At 41.6% G+C, this 23,910-nt stretch overlaps 1 long non-coding RNA gene across 1 annotated transcript; it reads left to right on the top strand.

Annotated features, from left to right (window-relative positions):
* Positions 1 to 1,272: 1,272 nt before the first annotated feature.
* LOC146809560 (uncharacterized) lies at positions 1,273 to 20,475 on the top strand. Its single transcript, XR_014965564.1, has 4 exons — positions 1,273 to 1,703; positions 1,815 to 1,965; positions 14,529 to 14,719; positions 19,570 to 20,475. It is a non-coding gene; the product is annotated as an uncharacterized LOC146809560 (long non-coding RNA).
* The last annotated feature ends 3,435 nt before the right edge of the window (positions 20,476 to 23,910 follow it).

Genomic DNA, 23,910 nt, shown 5'->3' with positions numbered 1-23,910 from the left:
AAGTACAAGTTATTTTCCTTTGGTAACACTTTTCTGGTAGAGACTAAACCCAAATTCTTCACCGACATCCACCTCCGCCATCCTCACCATTCTGTGGTCTGGACTTCAAATCCATTAATAAGATCCTAAGTTTCAGACTCTGCACACTGGTCATTTCTGTAACTGAACAATGTCAGTGCGGATGCGCACGATGCCTCCTATCAGAGCACAGAGGTATTGCTGAAAACAGCTCCCTGATCGAGCCTGACGTCTGTGGACTATTCAAAAGGTGAGGAATTTGAGGTTAGATAAAGTCCCACCCAGAAAGAGCATTGCTGAGGGTAACTTGTTCATCTGATCCAGCTGATTAAATGCTGCAGCACAGTACTACACTATTTATCTAGGGTGCTGAATTTTGAAATATTTTCCTATGATAGAAAAATATTAACTTGCTAACTAATTATAATACAAGAAATGTATACATATAGATATGTTTAGATGTGTTACTAGATGAAATCACCACCTTCAGACATTCCAGTGGTAAATTTCTGAAGTTCAGTACAGAGTAGCTATTGTTGTCAACATTGTGCAATGAAATAGTTAAGTCACTTGGTTGGGGAGCTGCCACTGTGATCTTCCCTCTCCTAGGTGTGGTGGTAGATCTGCACATGAGGTAGTCCCTTGTTACTCTTCTGTCTATGGCTTTGGATCCTCCAGTTTTCTACAACACACAGGCCATGTCTCCCTACCTGCATCTGACCTGTCCCCGCCAACATCACAGTTGATTTTTTTAAAGATATGATTCAGCCCCTCCCATGTCCCACTCCAGTCCCCTCTGTGTTTTCCCCTTGCCTGTTTTGTTATTTGATGGTGTTCTTGCCCTCTGCTTTTTAACAAACTGCTCTCTGTGAACACAAGTACCCTTTCTCACCCAACCTTTCCACTTGCTGGTGGGAATGGTGGCATGGAAAGTAAATGTTAGGAACGTGTTGTCTAATATTCTCTGTGTAGTATGTTCCTGATATATTTGTAAATTATGTCTTGACGCTTTCTCTCTTTTGCTATCAACCTTTTCCAGACTCTTTACCTTTTTTATTTATACTTTTTTCTATTATTTATTTCCCTCTAACTCTCTCTCTACTTCTCTCCTACACATCACTTTAAATATGTCATACTTTTCATTTAAAATCTAAATATGTTGCTTAATGGAAAATGTGTGTGCTTGCACATGCTGGCTATTGATTCGGACATCTTTGATGAGCTGATACGTCGAATCAACGAGGGAGACATACCTATTCCTAGATGCTACCTGACTTCACTAGATGCAACCGATGATCTGACTTCACTAGATGCAACCGATGACCTGACTTCACTAGATGCAACCAATGACCTGACTTCACTAGATGCAACTGATAACCTGACTTCACTAGATGAAACTGCTCTGCATTCAGCTGTAGAAACTGTAGGATGTGACCTGTCATCTGAGGATCAACAGAATCAATCCTCTGTAGCTGGAGAGGAGCAGTGTGGCTCTGAGGCTGGAGCTGAAATCACCCCAGAGTGTGCTGAACTTGTCACTGCACAGCAATCGGTGATCAAGTCACCAGATGACTCAACCTGCAACGGGTCCATTAATGTCTCAGTTGTTGAACCTGTTGCTGCTCGAAAGTCAGTGATCGTGTCACCAACACTCTCCATCTGTGTCTTAGCAGACGCTGCAAAAGGTACGCACAAACAGCTCCCCATCAATGCACTTGTAGATTGTTCTAGTATCAGTTTGTTTGTGTATGTACAGTTACTCCATCAATATAGCCTGTTTCCCCCTTTGTATGTAGACCAAGAAGTTGAGTCCATTACTCCCAGTTCTGTTGGTACTGGCCATAATCGTTTGAGAAGAACACGCCGCACGAGGAATCTTCAGGACAACATTGTTTCAGTGGAATGGAGCCCCTCTGATCCATAGACCCAACCTCTTTAAACAACAGTGTAAGTGAAGATGTAACTAATTCTCAAATGTAATAAGAATGTCCTCCTGCATGTAGGCAATGGCACCAAAGGCAATTCTATTGTTGATCCAAATTTCTAATCCAAATACAACATCCATTAACTCACTCTAAGCATTTACTAAAGTTACAACTGTTAAAGAACATTTGGAAGTTGTTGACTGAAAACTTCAGATCTCACCCTAGATTCAGAGTGACATTTCCCAAACAACCACACCTAACAATATACTTGACTAACCCCGGCACACAGGTACAGACACTCGTTTAAAGGTTCGGTCATTCATTCAAACCAAAACAATCCCTATGAAAACAGTGATGTATATAACTGGATCTAGATGTAGCAGAAGGTCGTGCTGTTCTGCATTAAGAAGCAGGCGGGATTATGTTCCCCCTCAAACTGTGGCATAGAACATCGGCAGATCTAACTTTGCTGGCACTGGCATTGGGATAATCATTTGATTTTGTACATCTGCTGGTTTCTGCAAAGCACATTCAACACATTTGAGCTTCTTGAGGCTGTAAGGATTAAGGATAGAGCCGATAGGGATGGAGTTAACAAAAAGAATCCTCGTGACAATAGCTAGAAAGATAGAGTTTTGTCTTTACTGTGCTCTACAATCATAGGTGGTTAGATTCTTTCTAAGATGGCTCCAGAAAATGAACTCAACAGAGCTGCAGCTTCAGATGGAAATAGTCTGCTGCTGAGCGGCACTCATTGGGTGGCATGAATTGGAAGGGGCATTCCCGAGAAGGTGCAAAACTGGCTTTTCAGATAGCTGAGGGAGAATTTGGTAACCAAGAAAGTGGAACATGTTTTTTTTGTTTTTTATTGTTTTAAACTTTTTTTATTGAGTTATTCATAACACAGCTTATCAATATCATCCCTTTAAAATGTTAGTATATCTTACAAACGTCTGAGAGCCATTATATGCAGGAGAATATTTCGAATAATAAGTGAGAACTAATCACCCCCAAAACACACAATACCCCACCCCCTCCCCAGCTAAATCACCCTACCCATCCAAGAGTTGGATATAATTACAGCATACCAAGATGAATACGGTTATGCCTCACTGTTCCAGATAATGTATAAATGTGTGAGGAGAGGTATGAGCAAAGTTATCACTCGTTATCAGGTAATCCATATGGGAATGTATTCACTCAGCCATGATTTAAGTGTTGCCCTGTCTGCCCCTCCAGTCCCTGTGACAATAGTGGGGAGGTCCCTGGGGAATTCTCCCCTGGGGCCCGTCGGCTCTCCACTAACACCTCCCACGCCCGATCTGCCTCCATCGTGCCTGTGCCCCTGCTGGCCTCCCTCAGTCGAATACCCCACAACCTGCCCATTTTTCCAGTTCTCTATACCAAGAGGAGAATCTAGGACCCCGTGAGGATTTCCAGTTTAGGGTGATTTCGCGTTTGGCCAGCACAGAGTCCAGGTCCTGGAACTTACTGGTCACTTTATTTTTAAGATGCATGAGGAACCACGCCAATAGAAAGTGACCCGAGGTGCAAGGGATCTAACCCTCTATAATTGTAGCAACTCTACTAGTGACCTACTCCCAGAACCCACCAACAGAGGGGCTAGTCCAAAGCATACGCATCAGATTGGCTTTCGAGGCGCTGCACCTAGGACAAGCTGTTCCTTCAACGTGGAAGTATCGTACAATGTGCTCGGGCGTAAGATATGCCCTTTGGAGCACATAGAAATGAATCTGTTTAAACCAAGCATTGCAGGATATCTTAGAGGCTCCGGCCGGTATCTTGGCCCAGGCCCCTAATGTAAGGGGGACGCCCAAATCCTCCTCCCAAACAGTTCTCAGTTTTTCCATTGGCCCTTCAATAACTTCTGTGATGGCTCTGTAGAGGCAAGAAACCGCCTTAAAAGTGCCTGACGAAATAACCATATAGTGACAATAGTGATGTGTAGGGGGTACTACCATGCCCATGGACCAATGCTTCCTGAGAGTGGTCGTGATCACCCCATGTAGCAGGAAATGGCTCTGTAGTAGATCATGTTCCAGGCAAAATTCCTCAAATGTCATCAACGTCCCCTCTCTAAACAAGTCTCCCACCACAGAAGCTTCTGCTGCCACCCACTCTTCTAGCCACCCCCAGGTACAACCATGTGGTAATTCACGTAGCATCGCTATGGCCAAATCAGGGGAGTACTGAATTTTCACACCTGTTTTTTGAAGACATTGATGCCAACATTTTATGATGACTCTGAACTCCTGGGAGTCCCTTGCACTTGGTCACTGTACTATAAGCAGTGGCGTAGCAAGGAAGGGGTGGAGGGGTGGTCTGTCCGCACCGGGGGTCACAAGTTTTGAGGGCGGCTCCACCTCTTCAGCTCTTACATGCGGCAAAAGCAGAATTTAGCGCCAGCACCCCCCACTCTTCAGATCGAGCGGCAAAGGCAGGGACCCCACGGGCAGCAGAGTACGTAGCGACGCCACTGACTCTAAGTAGCGTTTTACTGAGGGCCCCAAGCTCTGGGACAAACAGTCTCGTGACCACCCCCCTGGCCGATGGTGTGAAAGCGATTGGACATACCATTGTAGTTGGATTGCAAGGTAATAGGATTCAAAATACGGGACCACCAGGCCGCCAATCTCTGTTGGGTGTTTCAGTATTGTAAGCGCCACTCTTCTTCTATATGAACTCTATAAGGACAGAGTCTGTTTCATATAAACTACAACAGAACTTCCTACACCTATCTATTTAGAAATTAGGCAATATGTCCATATAATAATATAGAGCCCACAGTCAACAGTGTATTAAGAGCATATCAATTCATTTATTTGTTTATTTTTTCTCTCTTTTTTTATATAGAAAACCTATACAAATATTTTTTTTATAAATATATATTGATACATATTATTTTTCAATCATAAAAAAACCATTTACAGCCTGTCTAAAACAGCCCACACCATACTTATATTGAACAGAATGCCAATATGGCACAATTAACTACACATTTACAATAAACAAAAAATACAATGAGAAAAAACAATATACATAACAATAGAACAACAATAATTACATAAGACCAGCGCCAACGCACGTTTCGGAGATCCTATATATCCACTACAGGCTCCTTCTTCAGGGCGTGTTCGATAGGTCTTTCAAATAACAACACATACAAAACATCGTTTCATATCCGACATCATGTGGTGAGGGCGCTTTGCGTATATTCAAATATTGAAATATTGACAACTGTTGGTACTGTGGGTACAAAAAACCGCAATGAGTATAATCAACCTATACTAAAATTTAATTTAATTAAACAGTGGCTGAAGTAAAGAGAAAGAAGATAACACCCAAAAGGTCCACAATCACCAGAACGTGAAGTTGATAAACCGAGAATTAGTGTGAATCCATAGATATAAAAAGAAAAAGATTCTAGATTCCCATCACCTAGATAATTAAAAATACAAACGAATACATACTAGGAACCAGCGTTTTTAGTCAAAAGCCTCGAATCTAAGCTGACTTCACAAAGAGTGCAAATATCTTTGTAAATCACTAAAATGACAAATGAAAAAAGAAAGAAGGCTGTTGTCCTAAAGGAAAACTACTTTGAATTTGATGGGGAAGTTTTTAAACAGATACAAGGAGTAAGCATGGGTGCTTCTTGTGCACCCAATGTTGCCAACATCTATATGGGTGAGTTTGAAACTAAATTTGTATTTAATGAGATAGCTCCCTTCAGTGAAAACATTTTAAAATGGCATCGATTTATAGATGACATTTTCTTTATCTGGAGAGGTCCGGAAAAGCAGCTAGAGGAATTCATCTTGTGGATAAACCTCTGCGATATACATCTCAAATTCAGCCCGAATATCAGCAAGTCCAAAATTGAATTTTTGGACATTTGGATACAAATTGTAGATGAGAAGATTGAGGTTAGTCTTTACACCAAGCCCACAGCCAAGAATACTCTTCTCCAATACTCTAGTTACCATCCTCGTAGTCAAAAGGACAACATCCCCTTCAGCCAATTCCTACGCTTACGCAGGAACTGTACCTTGATACAGAATTACGATCTTCATGCTGAAGAACTTAAACAAAAATTTGCTAGTAGGGGTTATCCATTCAAATTGATTAAAGAGGCCTACAAAAGAGCAAAATACTACGATAGAGCGGTATTGTTGCAGAATAAAAAAAATCAAAACTGAGGACAAATTGGTTTGTGTCACCACTCATTCTAATATAGATCACAAGATTAGACAAATCATCAATAGTGAGTGGCACATTCTTAACTCTGATCATGGTAAAACAAACCTCTCAAAACCTATTTTTGCGTTTCGTCGCAATAAGAACCTGAGAAACTCACTAGTTAAATCCAAATTACCTGTTACTAGGCCCTTTCTTCAGAAATCCATCACTGGTACCAAACCCATCAGCGGTAACCACAAATGTGGTTGTTGCCATGCTTGCCAATTTGCCATTGTAACTAGTGAACTGCTGTGGCACAAACGAAACTTTTTTCTGAAAGACATGACTAACTGTCGCACTAGAAATGTGATCTATCTCATCCTTTGTCCCTGTGACAAAGGTTATGTTGGAGAAACCAGCAGAGAATTTCGCGTTCGATTTAGCGAACATAAATCATCTATTTCAAACAAACGTCCTGGGGCCCCGCTTGTCTCTCACTGGATTGAAAAACAACATTCTGTCTCTGATTTACGTTGGTTAATTCTGGAACATGTGCAACCACCTGATAACGGTAATATTGATGCACTAAGACAAAAAAGGGAAGTTTTTTGGATGTATGTCCTCCAGACATACGATAAAGGTCTGAATGAACACCTCCCCTGGGATAATGCCATTATTTAAGTCATTGAAACACATCTTAGCCAGGACTGGTACCCAGAGGCCCTTGTAGATCCCTACTGAGATTTAGTCTACTGTCCATACTGTTAAAAACATCCTTTGAAGAGACACCTGAATGTTTTAATGCCCCTTTTGGATAAACGGACTATTTTTGTACTATGGTGCTAATAAGTTTGTTATTTATTTTCTGAAAGGTTGATTTACCCACATCTATTTTTTAGATAGTGTCTCTGTGTATTTGATGCGAAACGTTTTATGTTCCTAACAGAGCATTACAAATTCCATTCTGACCCCGGCGGTTGCCCGATATAGTTTCGTGCATTTCAACCTAACTTTTTGCTATAATAACCATCACGTTAAGAGCTGAATAGTGTACCGAGAAAATCCTTGTCCCTTTACGATTTCCGCTATCCACCTACAAACAAGACAGACTTGTGCTGTCCCTTCTCTATGCCTATTACCTCTAGGCAGTACTTCCTGGATCTTCCATATAAGGAAGACGCCACACGCACTTGCATTTATCGTCGAGAGCGGAAGGTAGACGGACCACGGAAGACTTTCTTGAAAAACCACCCGGTAAGGAGATATACCTGCTTTTTTACATCGTCGTCTCTTACCATGCGCTGGCGACCTTATATGCCTAAAAATGACGGGTTACCCCCTATTGATTTTCATCTTTATAGATATTATGAGGTCCTCGTTCTAACCACACGAGACTACACTACCTCTTAGAAAATAAACTCCAGGAAGTTCCTTATCCCTTGGATATCCAGCAAGAGGGGCCGTCACTAGTAAGTAAACTTTGGAGCATTCGCTTGCTTCTTATTTAAAATACTGTGAATAGCAGCATAATTTGGTTCATTTTTTCCTCTAGGCAACTTTGTTAGCCTGATACCGGGTTGGTATACCAAGTAACACTCTTACGGGTCCGAACAATTTCATACAGACACATCGCTCGCCTACTCTAAAAAGTCTTGGCTCAGATATTAATTTGCTTTACCGACGTTTCTTGCATTCGGTAAGTGTTGGGGTTGGACGAAACTCAGCAGCTGTTTAGTCAGCCCAAGTAATTATTCTTTAGGAGTCCCCTCTATTCCGAGAGATTATACTCAATTGCTATGCTTTTAGGTGTCTTTTAGTTTGATTTCCTCTTAAAATACCTCCTTAGAATGATAGACAATCCGTTTAGGCTATAATTATGCCATATGCACATGCGTTTGATATTTTCCCAAAGAATTGCAGGACCCCAGTCACTATGAATGAAACTATATATGACTGGTGACGCATCTTGCCATATTATCATCCTTTTCTTTTTTCATTTGTCATTTTAGTGATTTACAAAGATATTTGCACTCTTTGTGAAGTCAGCTTAGATTCGAGGCTTTTGACTAAAAACGCTGGTTCCTAGTATGTATTTGTTTGTATTTTTAATTATCTAGGTGATGGGAATCTAGAATCTTTTTCTTTTTATATCTATGGATTCACACTAATTCTCGGTTTATCAACTTCACGTTCTGGTGATTGTGGACCTTTTAGGTGTTATCTTCTTTCTCTTTACTTCAGCCACTGTTTAATTAAATTAAATTTTAGTATAGGTTGATTATACTCATTGCGGTTTTTTGTACCCACAGTACCAACAGTTGTCAATATTTCAATATTTGAATATACGCAAAGCGCCCTCACCACATGATGTCGGATATGAAACGATGTTTTGTATGTGTTGTTATTTGAAAGACCTATCGAACACGCCCTGAAGAAGGAGCCTGTAGTGGATATATAGGATCTCCGAAACGCGCGTTGGCGCTGGTCTTATGTAATTATTGTTGTTCTATTGTTATGTATATTGTTTTTTCTCATTGTATTTTTTGTTTATTGTAAATGTGTAGTTAATTGTGCCATATTGGCAGTCTGTTCAATATAAGTATGGTGTGAGCTGTTTTAGACAGGCTGTAAATGGTTTTTTTATGATTGAAAAATAATATGTACTATATGTATCAATATATATTTTTTTAAAAAATATTTGTATAGGTTTTCTATATAAAAAAAGAGAGAAAAAAATAAACAAATAAATGAATTGATATGCTCTTAATACACGGTTGACTGTGGGCTCTATATTATTATATGGATGTATTGCCTAATTTCTAAATAGATAGGTGTAGGAAGTTCTGTTGTAGTTTATAGGTTTTCTCCCTGTACCTTCCTCACACATGTGAAATAGTCAGGGTCCCTCTACTGTTGCTTATTGTATTACAGAGTCTGTTTCATGGCTTGGGGAATCCAGAGCGGGAGCGTAACAAAGACATAGAAGAGATGGGGCAACGCAACCATTTTAATCAAAGCTATCCCATCACAGACAGCGGAAGGATTTTGCAAAAGGACATGTCAGATCTGAGTGATCTGAGAGCCGATCCCGCATTCTCTTCCAGTAAGTCTGTACAATCGTTATGTATTGTATCCCCAGATACGGAAACGCCAGGGTTGCCACACTAGGGCGCCAAGTCCAACAGGGGCCTCACGATTTGGGGTAGCCGGGACGAATTTTGACTTCTGATAGTTTACCACAAGTCTGCATAGAGATTCGAAGTTGTCAAGCATGGACCGTGCCCAGTCCTCCCTCATATTACGTAGAAAAGTAAAAGGTAAAAAGTATTACATGGGTTACAAAGCTTTAAATAGGTGGAGGAATTCTTTGAGTTTTTACTGCATTCTTGGACCAGGAGTCACTGCTGTAAAACAAAGGCGGACTAGTCGTGCTCCCTACACGCCAGTGACAAAAGGAATGTGTGCATCAACATGTTCTATATGATGTGAATTATGGAATAAGGCTCTTTTGGAAAGCTCAAATAAGCTACACCAAACTAGTTGAAACAAGGTGATATGCATAAGCATTTACAATGGAGAAAATATGCAGGGATGACCTTATAGAGGTGTGGGAAACTGCCTTGATGTGCTGGAAAAGAGACTGGTGGAACAAGGTACGGAGCTGTACCCAGTTGTGAAAACGAGAGGTTCAGTGACCGTAAGGGCACCTCATGGTAAGGTTCTATATCATGAGATCTCAGCCTTCTATCAGGATGACCTGGGTTTCACCGGCGTATGAATATCCACATTACTATACCAGATGGGCAAGAAGGGAAATAGAAATATTAAACAAGGTGCAAGAGGCGGCCTAGCCCTGGTGGATAAACATATTGTTTTGGGGGGATTCTATAATGATCATAACTGGATTCTTATATAGCACTTCAGAATGCATCTATGCTTTTTTTTAAATGCTGTAAATAAAAGGCTGAATAAATAAACGTTTTTTAACTTTGATGGTGCTCATCGGAGTAATAGCAACCATTTGGTAGTGCTCACTTTAAAATTAGAAGAGCCACAATAAGGCTTTCGCCCAAAGGCGAACAATCTGGAGATGAGCAGGAATTAATATATGGTTGAGGATGTTCAAGGCCACTAACGGGTCCATAGGACTGGGGCAGCAGTATCACCACCATCAGCGTGCATTAAAACGTTGCCCAATGTGGTCACTGCCACAGACTCTTTCGATCTACCAGGACAAAATTCCACAAGATAGCGGTAAAGTCAACCATTCAATTCAAATTAACTTTTGACCTGGGTATCGATTTCTTTTTCCAAAAGTTTACTACTATTTCTGTCAATGAACGGGAGACCTATCATGACATGACAGCAGTAATCAATGGAAGCTGCAGTTTCGAGGTCATGGCACTGATAGGTGTTGGGTGGCACTGATAGGTGTTGGGTGGCAACCCTGAAACTGGAAGTGTTACATGCCATCTCTAGGTAGGCTTTCTAGCAGCAGCGGCTGCTACTGAACGGATGTGGAAGAGCGGTGGGGGCAGGGGGATCAGAGGGAGGGAATAAAAAATCACAATTTTAAAAACACATACCTGATTGCGGTCGGCCACCGCCTTTCCTTCGTCCGCTTACTGGCTTCTGTGGAAGCAGGTAGCACCCAGGCTTACCTGAGCCAATCACAACGCTGAAATACAATATTGCGATTGGTCTGAGCACCGTGGTTCGGCGCTCAGACAGGGAGTGGGACCCTGGGCACGTTCTCCACCGAACATGTAAAGTGCACATGAATGTTTGGCCGGCCCCAGAGGGCCGGCCAAACATTCATGCAGACTTAGGAGGGTGCCACCACTCCTCCCCCAGCCTCTTAACAGCCCAGCCTGCCCCGCTCATCCCCAAACAATGGAGCCAGTACATTAAAATAAAATTATAATAACGTTAAGTTATTATAATTTTATTTTTACATTCTAAATTGCTCACTTAGGGGCATATTTAAAAGCACCTATCGCCACGGGAACGTCACTTTTTACGACATTCCTGTGGCGATAGGGGATTTGCCTTATTTACAAGGCAGCGTTCAGCCACTAAATGTGGCTTAACGCTGCCTTGTAAACAAGGTCCCCTTTCACGCTATGCTTAGCATGAAAGGGGAAGGCAATGGGTGTTGCAGTGGGCTTTCCACTGTAACACCCATTGATTTTGACGCCGCTCCCTATTTACAAGGGAGGCTTAAATAGGAGGCAGTGCCAGAGTTAAGACCAGGGAAAACCTGGTCTTACCCTGGCACAATGAGGAGAAATGTTTCAATTCTCCTCGTTTTTGCTGTTTTCATGTGTGCTGCGTTGTGCAGCACACATAGAAGTTACAAAACGGCATTTAAAGACCTTTCTGCACATAAACAATCTTCCCCTGCATGCAGACACTCTTGCACTATGGTGCAAGGGTGCCTGCGTTGGCTCTAGGCTACTAAGTGTAGCACCAGCGCAGGTGGAAACGCAGTGCTGCACCATAAGTGGCGGAGTGAGGCGTTAAGCGAGGAAGGCTAATGCCTCACTCTGCCACTTCCTTTGTAAATATGCCCCCTAGTGAGCAGTGGGGCGATGCTCCTCTGCCTTTGCGGAGGAGCTGCCTCTGCTCTCTAGTCAAAGGAGGTATAGACTGCTTGATTTGGGGGGGGCTGAATCGAATAGGGAAGGGCGGACTCTGAAAGAAGGGACTAAAGGCTTGTGATTATGCATCATCAATTTTAAAAGGTTGTCCATGATAAAGACCACAGACATACGCAAAATTCCTGCAGGGTCTGTTTCATAGATCAGTTCCAGCACATGACTTTAAGACATGATTATTTAATCGGTTGGGTTAACCATAAACCTACATTCTTGATGTTATGAGTGTGCTATAAAAAACGTAATATCTATGAAATCTTGTGTGAAACTATATTGGGGGTAGGATCGGCCATTTTTCAGGATTTGCTTTATATTCAGACACCAATGTGCATTAATTAACTTTATTTAAAAAGTCTTGTGTTTGAGAAATAGTATTATGTCATTAGCATAAACTGCACTGCTAATTTATTTTAAAATGCTGTTCATGATATTTAAAATTATTGAGATCTCAGTTTTGCCATAACCTGGAAATGAACGTTTCTAATGACAGGTAAAAAATAAAAGGAGAAAGGAGAAAATCTTTTCTTAGACCTCTAGCAAAACTAAAATAAGTTAATATAAAGCCATTAATTAAAATGTCAGCATGAGAGGAGGTGTATAAAAGAGAGATTATAGTAATTTTCAGACCAAATCCATATTATTTGAGAGTTTGAAAAAATTAAAAGGAATTAACTCTATCAAAGGCTTTTTCAGCATCCAATGTGATTGCCACTATAGGCTCTGTACGTTTGCTAGATTTGGATAAAATGTTAAAAAAATAACTCAGTGTTATCAGATATTTATCTCCCTTTAACAAATTCAGATTGTTCTTTACCAAGTAATTTTGGTAGGAAAAATTTTAGTTGTAGGGCTAGAGACTTAGGAAAAGATTTTGTAGTCTATAATGACAAGGGAAATAGTTCTATTGTTTTTACAATGTTGGGAGTCTTTACCTTGCTTTGGAATAAGGCAAAATAGTGTATCTATAAAGGATCCACTACAATTATCCGACTGTATGAAAGATTGGATAAAGTTGAGACGTTTGGGTATAAGTAGTTGTAAGAAGTGTATGAAGAACTCGGCTTTAAACCCATGAGGAACCGGCGACTCTTCTTGGTGACTGCAGAGCTGTTGCTCTGTGGGATAACTTTCTGGCATGCATAATTTCTTATAATTTTCAACAAATTAATTTAAGATATTATCATCTTTATGTAAAGTGTTATAATGGAATCAATTTTGCGGGGTTATTGTGAGACAATTTGCTAAACATTCACCAGATATATTCTGATCATTAAAGTATCTGTCACTAAAGCTGAGGAGATAAGATGCTGCATTTTCAGTGGATAATTTATTCAAGTGGAATTTTGAATTGATTAGTTCCTGTAGACAATCTTTGGATTTGGAAGTTTCATATTTTTGTCCTAACTGCTGAATATTTTTTTTAACATTTTTAGATTGCTTATTATTTAATATTGTTTTATACATAGCAAGTAATAAAACATCTGGCAGTTGCCTTAAAAGAATCCCATATAGGTGCCGATTCCAATCCGTACAACTCGTATCCGTATTTTTTTCTGTGCGAATCGTACAAGTCACGTCCGACCCGTGAAGTACGATTCGTACGGGTAAAAGTACATACGGATCGGCCCGATCCGTACGAATCGTAGCAGGAAAAGTTGTACGAGATTTACCCGGACACTTTTCCGTACAATTCGTAAAAATACAGTCCGAACGTACAAGTACGATCCGGACCGGCTATCCGATTTACGAATTGTACGGAAAACGTCCCGTACACGGGGAATGACTCTACCCGCTACGAAGCGAAGTTTGTACGACTCGTAGCCCGGGAAAAGTTGTTCCCGGGGAACGAGTCGTACAGGCCCCCCCACCCGCGTATGTACGCACCGTACCCCCCGTATGTATGCACCGTATGCGCTGGGGGTACGGTGCGTACATACGGGGGGTACGGTGCGTACATACGGGGGGTACGGTGCGTACATATGGGGGGGGGTATGGTGCGTACATACGGGGGGGGTACGGTGCGTACATACGTGGGTGGGGGGGGCCTGTACGACTCGTACCCCTAGGGACTCCGCTTTTACGGCTGTTATTGGCTCCCGTAAAAAAAGAGCCGTACGGAGTGCCGTAGGGACGGATCGTACTTGCTGGGCTGTAAAACGCTGCTTACATACGTACGGACGTCGCGTACAGACTGTTCCGGATCAGATTCGTAGGGTTTTTTTTACCCGTACGGTCTTTTGTACGATTCGTACGGAAATAGGCTTTCTGTACGAATCGTACTTCCTAAGTTGTACAGACAGTTTACCGGGTACGAGTCGTTCGGAGAAAACGCTCCGTACGACGATTCGTAGGGCCTTTTTACAGGATCGGAATAGGCACCATAGTGTGAGAACAATGCCTTCTGTAGAATTACATTGAAAGAATTAATTGAAAAAGAACTAAAGGAAGAAATAAAAAGTGTTAAGTAATAACATGTTATTAAATAGCCATTGTTTTGGCCTATTAGATTTAGGCAAAAGATCTAGGTGCACAAGAACCGGTGCATGATCGGAGATTAGGACTGAACAGACTTCCCCAAAATTTAAAGTTTGAGACAGACTATGAGAAATAAAAATGTGGTCTTTACTTGAGTGTGATGAACAGGGGGAAATAGATAAAGTTTCTTAATGTGGGATTGCAAATATATTAACACTCTGCTTGGACTGACAAAATGTTTGTGATTTATTAGGGATAAAAGTGGTCTTGGAACATCTGTCAATAAAAGGATCAACAATTTGATTGCAGTCACTTGTCATTATAAGGTTATCTTCATGGCAATTGATGAGATTTTGAGTAAGAGTATACCTAAATTGCCAATCTGTGTGAGTTGGTCTATAAATATTAAAAATGGAAACTGGAATATCATCAATAAGGAATCGGGTGAGTAACCACATTCTTTCAAAGTCTGCATCTTGTGAGCTCAATTGTGTATTGATTATTTAATGCAACAGTTATAATTTAATTGCTTTACCATTTCCTGGAGAAAAGAACACATCACCTACCCAACCTCTTTTTAGTTCTAAGGACTGCGACTCTGTAAGCTGCAACTCTTGTATAAGTGCAATATCCGCATTACATTTAAGCAAGTGACACAATGCCCACTGTCTCCTAATGGGTAATTCCCCCCCAACTTTGACATTTCAAGATGTAATTTTTAAAGCCATATAAAACAGAAAATGGTGATCAGATCAGAATGAACATAATGCAAAGATAGCAAAGTATATATACATTGAGAAAATACATGAATTTATAAAGAATTATATACGTATAGAAAAAAGACACTGAAACAAACAGTATGAAAGGAAAGGTAGAAGAAGATGTACATAAAAAATAGAGAATAAAAAGATAGTACATCAAGAGGAAATACAGGAAGAGTAAACCAGGGGAGACATAAAAACATTACTTATACAACATAAAGTTGAGAGTGTTGAGGCACATAATGAAGATGACACAGCTGGTTTCCAAGTCAATGCAATATGCACCTCCTACTTCCACATCTTACACATGCTGCAAAATATCTTTAAATGGTTGTCTTAGAACACCAGACGGACCATCACACAAGCTCTAATCACCAGCAGGATGGACTACGGCAATACTCTCTACGTCAGAATCTCCAAATAACTTCTACACAGACTCCAGACCATCCAGAACGCAGCTGCAAGAATCATACTGGACCTCCCATGCCACACCCACATCCCACTCCACCTCAGGAACCTTCACTGGATCCCCATTCACAAGCGCAGCCAATTCAAACTTCTCACGTACACATGAAAGCCCTACACAACACAGGACCAGAATACCTAAACAGCCGCATACACTATTACCAACCCACAAAACACCTACACTATGCAACACTCTCACTCACACACCTGCCCGGCATCCACAAAAGGAAAACTGGAGGTCGCTATTCTCCAACATCACACCTAAGGCATAGAATGACCCCCCTCAACACATCATCTATCACTTCTTGAGTTCTGCAAGAAGCTGAAAGCCTGGCTCTTCATGTAAGCACCTTAGAACCACACACCTTTACCATGAACTTGGATACCCTCTCAGGGCACTATACAAATCAACATAACAAGGAAGGGATTTGGCAAAGACTTTATGAACAAGAGGTAAGGCAAGCACTGCAACATATGCAAGAAGTAAAACGAACATGTAAAGACAATCTGAAATGAGTTTGAGAAATTAGTAGCTTACAACTACAAACTACAAGAACTACAAAAGCAATTTGTAGGCAAACTAGACGTTAAACTCATGAGCTCTATAAACATTGGCAGTTGAAGCATTTAAGAAAAGTATGTTGAAAAACGTACATGAATGAAACAAAAGTCTACATTCAATGGATGTGTAAACTCCAATTTCTTCACTTTCATATTCAAGGATGGAAAAGGCCACATCTTGTGGTAAGAGAATTAAGTGCTAGTCTCATACTTAAGAATTATTTGTCTATCAGCAGTAGTTTGGGTGAAGTCATGTGAAAAAAAACATAAGATATTACCTGTCCAAGATATCTGTTTCTTAACTTTGGTCACTGATATGATTTTAAGGAAGCCTGTGGATTTTAAGATGGATAGAATAACTCCCCTAGGCTTACTGGTTGAAGAGGATATGGTAGGTCTGTGTCTTAACCCATGAGTTCTCTGACAATTGAGTGAGGATGTTTCCGATAGATCTAGGAGTTTAGTTAGAAATGATTAAACACAGAACATTGAGTCAATGCCTGCTGCACCTTCCAGTACGCCATAAATTTCAAAGTTATTTCTTCTGTTTCCCAATTCTTCTTCTTGCTTTTGGAGAAAAGAGATTTCTGATTGCAGGTGTTCAATTTTACGTGTACCATCTTCTACAATAGAAACCTTTTGATCTACCTTGAGTATTCTTTCCCCCATTCGGGACCCTTTATCAATCAATCAGGAAGTTTGCTACTTGTCACCTATGGGGTGGGTCTCCAGGCGCTGGGGTTCTACTGCTCTAGGTTGAAGAGCCAGGTCTTGAGCCTCCCCCTGAAATCCGGGCAGGTGCCCAGGTGGAGGCCATTCCAGGGCTTTGTGGCGATGCAGAAGGAACGACCTCTGCAGCAGCTGTGATAGATGTGGGGGGTTTTGGCCAAGGGTGAGGGAGGCAGAGTGGAGCCATTGCTCTGGTGGGCAGGTGGAATGGCAGGCCGTGGTTGAGGTATGTGGGTCCGATGTTGTGGAGGGCTTTGTAGGCGTGTGTGAGGGGCTTAAAACGGCATCTTTTGTGTACGGGGAGCCAGTGGAGGGATCTGAGGTAGGGTGAGATGCTGGTTCTTCTGGGGAGGTTGAAGATGAGCCTTGCCACAGAGTTCTGGATGGTCTGGAGGCAGTTGAGTAGCATATTGGCGGTGCCGGGATAAAGTGCGTTGCCATAGTCGAGGTGGCTGGTGACCAGGGCCTGGGTCACTGTTTTCCTGGTGTGAGTGGGGATCCAGCGTAGGATCTTGCAAGCATGCGGGGGGTGTGAAAGCATGAGGTGGAGAAGGCGTTGACTTGTTTCTTCATAGTTTGCTGACTGTTGAGGATGTTTCTGAGGTTTTGTGTGTGGTTCGAGGGTGTGGGTGCTGGGCCGAGGGCAGCAGGCCTCCAAGAATCGTGCTAGGGGGAGGGTTTGCAACCAAAAATGAGAACCTCCATCTTGTCAGAGTTGAGCTTCAGGCAGTAGGCCCTCATCCAGTCTGCGATGGCAAACCTGGATTTCTGGAAGTTGACTCTGGCGGTGTCATTGTTTGTAAAGGAGAGAATGAGCTGAGTGTCATCGGCATAGGAGATGATGTTGAGTCCATGAGTGCAGGCAATGTTCGCGAGTGGTGTTGTATATGTTTGAGAGAGTTGTACTGAAGCCATGTGGATCCCTGCCGATGATGTTCTTGAGATCGGAGAAGGGAGGAAGGTGGATTCTTTGGATTCGGTCAGAGAGGAAGGAGGCGATCCAGTTGAAAGCGTTGTGTTGGATGCCTAGGTGGCGAAGTCTGGTGATGAGGGTGTGATAGGAGACGGTGTAAATTCAATTTATCGTCTAGGCTTTGTGACTTTGTATTGGTTTCCTCAATGTAAGAACGCAACTCTCCGATTTCCTCTAGCAATAACTCCATGGATATACATTGAGGTGTTTGTGCTGGAGAAGGACTGTTGTTAAGTCTTTTAGTGGTCGTCTGGGAGTATTTGCAGAGGCTTCTACCCACAAGGTATTGAAGTGAAGAGGAGTTTACTGAGGATTTGCTTAAAGATGTAGAAGCAAGTCTTTATTGTTTAGACCTGTCTGGATAATCTATTATGTCAGTAAAAACATCAGACTAATTGCTTGCAAAAAGCTTGATATATGTACAACAAGTGGAACACATAGAAATGGCCTTCAGTATCCTCGATTTGCCCATAAATGAGGAATGACATGTGAATTAGGAAACAGCAAGATCTTTTGGAATGCCAAAGTACTTTAACAACTCACGATTTACACCTTAAGAGAGAGTAATTTCCATATTATCATCAAGGATAAGGAATTCAGGCAAATATCTAACTAAATGTTCATTGACGAAGCAAAATAGTATTAGTTGTGAGAGAAGATGCATTTAAAAATGTGAAAAAGGCAAAAAATACATTTTGTCAAGTTAAAGTAACATTTCATGCAGAAAAGCCAAAGTATAATTCCGACACCCTCGAAATAGCGTGTCTCGGATTGAAGAAAGGCTGCGCAACAGTGGGTCACGTTCGAAGCTCAGGAAGTGAAATCATTAAACTGCGCCGGATGCTGACCTGTGCGCTGATGTTTTACATCGCCCCCTCCACACAGGTACTCGGTGCAACCAACCATGCTTCTTCTCCGGTCACCCGCGGATCCTCAAGCAGGAGTAACTTTATCGGGCATCAAACCACGCCCCCACGTCCTACTATTAATTGCAATGGCAAAAGGGTGTTCGTGTTTTTAAAGTATTTTTATTTTCCGAAAGTACAAAATAGATCACCAGTCAGATGTTAAAAATGTCTGCATTCAGGCTTTCAGTAATGAAAAAATATATATTTTTAGCTTTTATACTGAGTCGCTTTTATTTAATTAATTTATTTTCTTTTGAAAACGTCCATAAACAATAATTCTAAATACACGTGATCATTTCTGACACATGATTTATTCTTAAAGAACTTTTCATGTTGCTGTGAAACTTTTTTTTAACTAGGTACAATATGTGCCCCGCTAATCCATATCATAAAACCTTCATTTTTTCTGAAATTGATTTTTGTCTATTCGATAGCTATAAATGAGACTGTCATGTGTATGCTGAATTGCTAAAGTAAGAAGAGGAGACAACATGGTCATTCAAACACATATCAATTACATTTACAGTCCCCTACACTGGCATTTAATATTTCCAATCCCACACTTTGATTATCACGAACAGCATTTGTGAATTTTTACAAACCTAAATCCTAATTGCTAAATCAGAAAATCGACCAGGATAGCATATTTTCCGTTGTAGTTTAATTAGGGTTATGTATGAAAACGTAAGTAGACAAAACCCAGAGACCTAATCCTTTGTGTTAGTGCCAAAAACAGGAGTATATGTGCAAATGTATATTATGTATATGTCCAGTGTAACCTTCTCTGTGCTTACTTTCAGTTACAAATATGAAATATGTACTTTTTCTACTGGTTCATCCATAATTATGATATTTCCTTTTAATCTGTTTGACCCTCTCCTTGGCTGCATGCATCAGTGTCTCCACGAACTGGCATCACCCAGCCCCACAGTCCACTACCCTGCCTCCAGACTTGGGCAAGCGACTGGTTCCCTGCTGGCCATTGTCCTTTCATTGTGGACCAAATTCTTGACCGACTTCCAATGAAGATTGATGAGAAACGCTGGCTCACACCCAAGCAACGAATGACACAACTGCATTGACCTATGTCTGGTGACGTTGGAGGCATTGAGATAACGAAGATCCAGCATTTGGACACCGGGTCTGGAGAGGAAGGGTATGCTGGAACAGAAAAAGTCCATCGTGCAGAGACAATTCAATTATCATCCGCCTTGGTGGGCATGGTTTTTAAGCACACTGGGTATATGCCGGACTTCAAGACTGCCCTCCCTCTGCCCGCCATGCCCCATTATCTCTTTGCCAGCAATTGGTTCCATTTAAGGTGAGAGTGAGACCATTCAAATGAAAATAACTGATCTCTTGTGATCTAACCAGAGGGCTCTAAAGAAGTGACTGGTTGGTGACGTTGTCTTCAGAGGTCAGGCATTTAACAGCTCCAAAGCAGTCTTGCATGTGGCCATGCATCATTGATAAAGTAGCCTGGGTTTGATTTGTGCAGACTGAATGTGGCATCTTTGTTCATGGGGAAGTAGGGATGACCAACATCAGGTGTCAAAACCTAGAAATACCCAGATGCTTGAACTTTATATTTCTGAATTTTCACATGTTGGATTCGTCTCCTGGATGAGTTGCAGCGGCAAATTGTTCCTCTTTGTTGGTTGATATTGTACCGCCTTTTATCGTCAAGTGCTAAAATACTGTGGTGAATGTGCTTCTTCATATGAAGAAATATATGATCTTGAAACATGTGTTGTCTGCACACAATATGTGCTTGAAATGCCATGTGTTGTAAAATAAGGATGTTATTGTGATTTACTGGAGCTGAATATAAAACAAAGCACATAATTTGTGCCAAACACATTCCACCATACATGTTGGCTCTTGTCTTTTTATTGTGTGCACCTGAAGTTTGTTTTTTGTTCCAATTGTATTTTATCACATTAGTCTCAAGGACAGTATGAATGAATGAAAAAACATTTATAAAGAGCGTATCTACCCTAAGGCATCCCAGCGCTGTCAACAGACACGGACAAAGAGGGCCAAACGATTAAGTGGATTTCTGGAAGAGCCAGGTTTTAAGGAGTTTCCGGAAGGGCATTAGGTTGGGCTCCCCACGTATGTGGGGAGGGAGAGCGTTCCATAAATTAGAAGAGTTGTAAGAGAAGGAACGCCCGCCACTTCAAGCTCTTTTTACTTTAGGAAGCACGGCAAGTGAGAGGTTAGCTGAACAGAGGCTTCTGTTCGGGCGGTAGGGGGGGATCATAGATTGACTGATTGTCGGATCATGAGCATTTCTATGACTTTTTAAGTGGATTAGGAGAAACATTAGTTTGCTAGAAGTAGGTAAAACGTCCATGGCAGTGAGGATGGTTTTGTAAACGAAGTATGGCCTTTGTAGGTAATCAGTCCAGTAGCCAGTAGTGTACATTATAAGAACAGGTATTCAGTCTCATTTACATCAGTTCTGGGTAACTAGTAAGATGGTAAGTATGCCCCACCGTGATCAGCAACCTGCTGCTCAGCCCCACTCATTCCAGCTGACACTCAGACAAACCAGGCAGATCTTTCTTTACAATTTAAGGAGAGATTATCTTTAGAGAGTGATCTGTATGAATAATTTATGTAATGTGATCTTTCTTTTGCAATGTAAGAATTGGTTACATATATTTACAGGGGGTGTGGAACAGTATTATTTCTACCCTGCGTCCTGTCATTTTCCTTTTGTTTTTTTCTGAAGGGAGGATATATGTTGTATCTTGTTAACTCTTAGTTCCCTGCTGCTCAGACAATGTGTATGTGATGTAATATAATGTTGATGAGTGCCTGGACTGTATGAGTAGTAAGTTGGAATGAGTGGGACTGAGCAGCAAGATGCTGCTCCCGGTGGGAAATACGTACCATCTTTACAATAACTGTAACTGAGTATGAATACACCTGTTCTTATAATCTGCACTACTGGCTACTGGACTAATTATCTGCAAAGGCCTTACTTTTATTTACAAGAGTGTGGACGTTTGAGAAAAAGAATCATGTGTGAGGAGCTAAGACACTACACAAGAAACTAAGAGAAGCAAGTTGCAGTCTGAAGAGAAGCTTGAGAAACGCCCTGGATACCCCACCGGTGTCTATTATAACAGACAGCCTACAAATTTGAAGTTTTGGGCATTTGACCGTAGTGGCTTGAAGTCTGACAGCCTGCAACCTGTGGCATTTTCACAACACGTTGGCGCCAACAAGATTGGAGTTGGCGTGTTCAGGATCACACCTTGCAGGAAAAAAGAAGTGACACTCTCCCACCACTGCACATATTGCATGACAAGGAAATCCTATCCTCGTTGCAACTTTTGTAAAAGAAGTATGGCCTTTGTAGGTATTCAGGCCAGTAGTGTAGATTATAAGAACATATTTATTCAGTCTCAGTTACATCAGTTCCAAGTAAGTAGTAAGATGGTAAGTATGCCCCACCAGAAGCAGCCTCCTGCTGCTCAGCCCCCCTCATTCCAACTGACACTCATACAAACCAGGCACTCATGAACATTCTAGTACATCACATACACACCGGCTGAGCAGCAGGGAACCATGAGTTAACAGGATACAACAGACAGTAACCTCAGTTTAATATCCGTCCTAAACTACTGCGCCTCTTTTCCCTTTAGAAGGCCCTACTGAATGCTATAATATAAATAATGATTGGTTGCTGACTGACCAGTCAGTAACCTTTCAGGAAGGCTGTTAAAACTTACTCATTCAAAGGATCATCCTATAGTCCAACAATCCTCTCTGTCCCAGCATCAATAGTATTGTGTGCAAAGAAAATAGTAAACAATGAACAGTTTTATGTCTGGGCAGTGGATGTGACATGGAGTGTGACGTGCCAATTTTTGTTTAATTAATGTCTGAACAGAGTCCTGAACTTTGAAATGATTCACACACTTGTATTGAATGTGTGATGTCATAGAAGGAGGAGTTTTAGAAGTGATTCTGGTTGGACCTTTCAGTCTCTGATGTCAGAGAAGATGACCATCCGCACTGGTTGAGTAACCACTATCTTTTCATTCTTGAGGCTCTCCAATCAAAATCAACAAATCAGTCAGTACTAACTGTTAGCACATGGTAATCCTTGGACAAGGGCTGATTCCCTTGTGGGAGCCCATCTATCCCCCAGCCCATTGTATCTGGGGTGTCCAATGTGCTGCCAGTAAGTGGGACAAGCACCGAAGAATATTGAGATTGATGAACTGTTCCACTAAGTAACGTTGTCAGTCACTACATGACTCTTAGTATGGGCATGTTGGTGTCCGGATGTTGTCAGGATGGTGTTTGACGCTCCCTAAAATGATGTGCGTTTCTATGGTGGGTACGCCACGAGACACTCCAGCACGGCTCGGCCAGATGCCTGTCTGTGACTCGGCCCGAGCTCCTCTCTGACTTTCAGGCATCAAATAGAGACACCATCTTTTTTGCAGTACGAAAGGCCATGTCTAACTGAGAAGTAACGCAGTGCCTCTAGTACTTCTCCTACGTTAGCTATGGTGCTAACAGCACTGGCAGCCCTCACGGCAGCACCTTAAACAAGGGCTGCACCGGTTCAATGCCTTTTATCAATACTTAATTTGTGAAAAAATAAGCGCCGGGCACTTGTCCAGAGGCCACTTCAGTTTGCACTACCCATTACCCCTGCCAACACTGCCACTGACAGTGCCACCACAACTACTAAGCATTACACTCCTCCAAGTGTGACAATTCAGACTATTACTTTTTTTGTTTTAAAAGCTTTATTAGCAATTTGTTAATACATAAAGACAACAGCAATAAATAGAAGAATTTAAATACAACAATACCAAAATGAAATTGGCTGATGTCTGGAAGAAAAGAGTAAAAGCAATTTGTGGGGTTTATATAAGGTACAAGTGGGGGGAAGAGGGAAGGAAGGGCAGGAGAGGGGAAAGAAGGGGGAGGAAAGGGAAAACTAATACTGTAATATGAAAATAGAAAACAGAGAAAAACCTACTAGATAAAATACTGTAAATGAATAAGTAAATATAAATACATCTAATGAGTATATCAATATATATATTAGCTTAACCCCTTCCATGCTGCGCAAATTCCGCCGCTGTGCTGACGGTTTCTTGCGCGGGCGTGGTCATGACGGAACGGTTCCGTCATGAGCACAGCTCAACCGTGGCTCATGACGGAACCGTTCCGTCATGAGCACCGAAGGGGTTAACAGAGTGGATA

The sequence above is a fragment of the Triturus cristatus genome, chromosome 7, assembly GCF_964204655.1.
Source record: "Triturus cristatus chromosome 7, aTriCri1.1, whole genome shotgun sequence".
Taxonomy (NCBI): Eukaryota; Metazoa; Chordata; class Amphibia; order Caudata; family Salamandridae; genus Triturus; species Triturus cristatus.
Note: the sequence above shows the minus strand (reverse complement) of the source record. Positions and strands in the feature narration are given on the sequence as shown.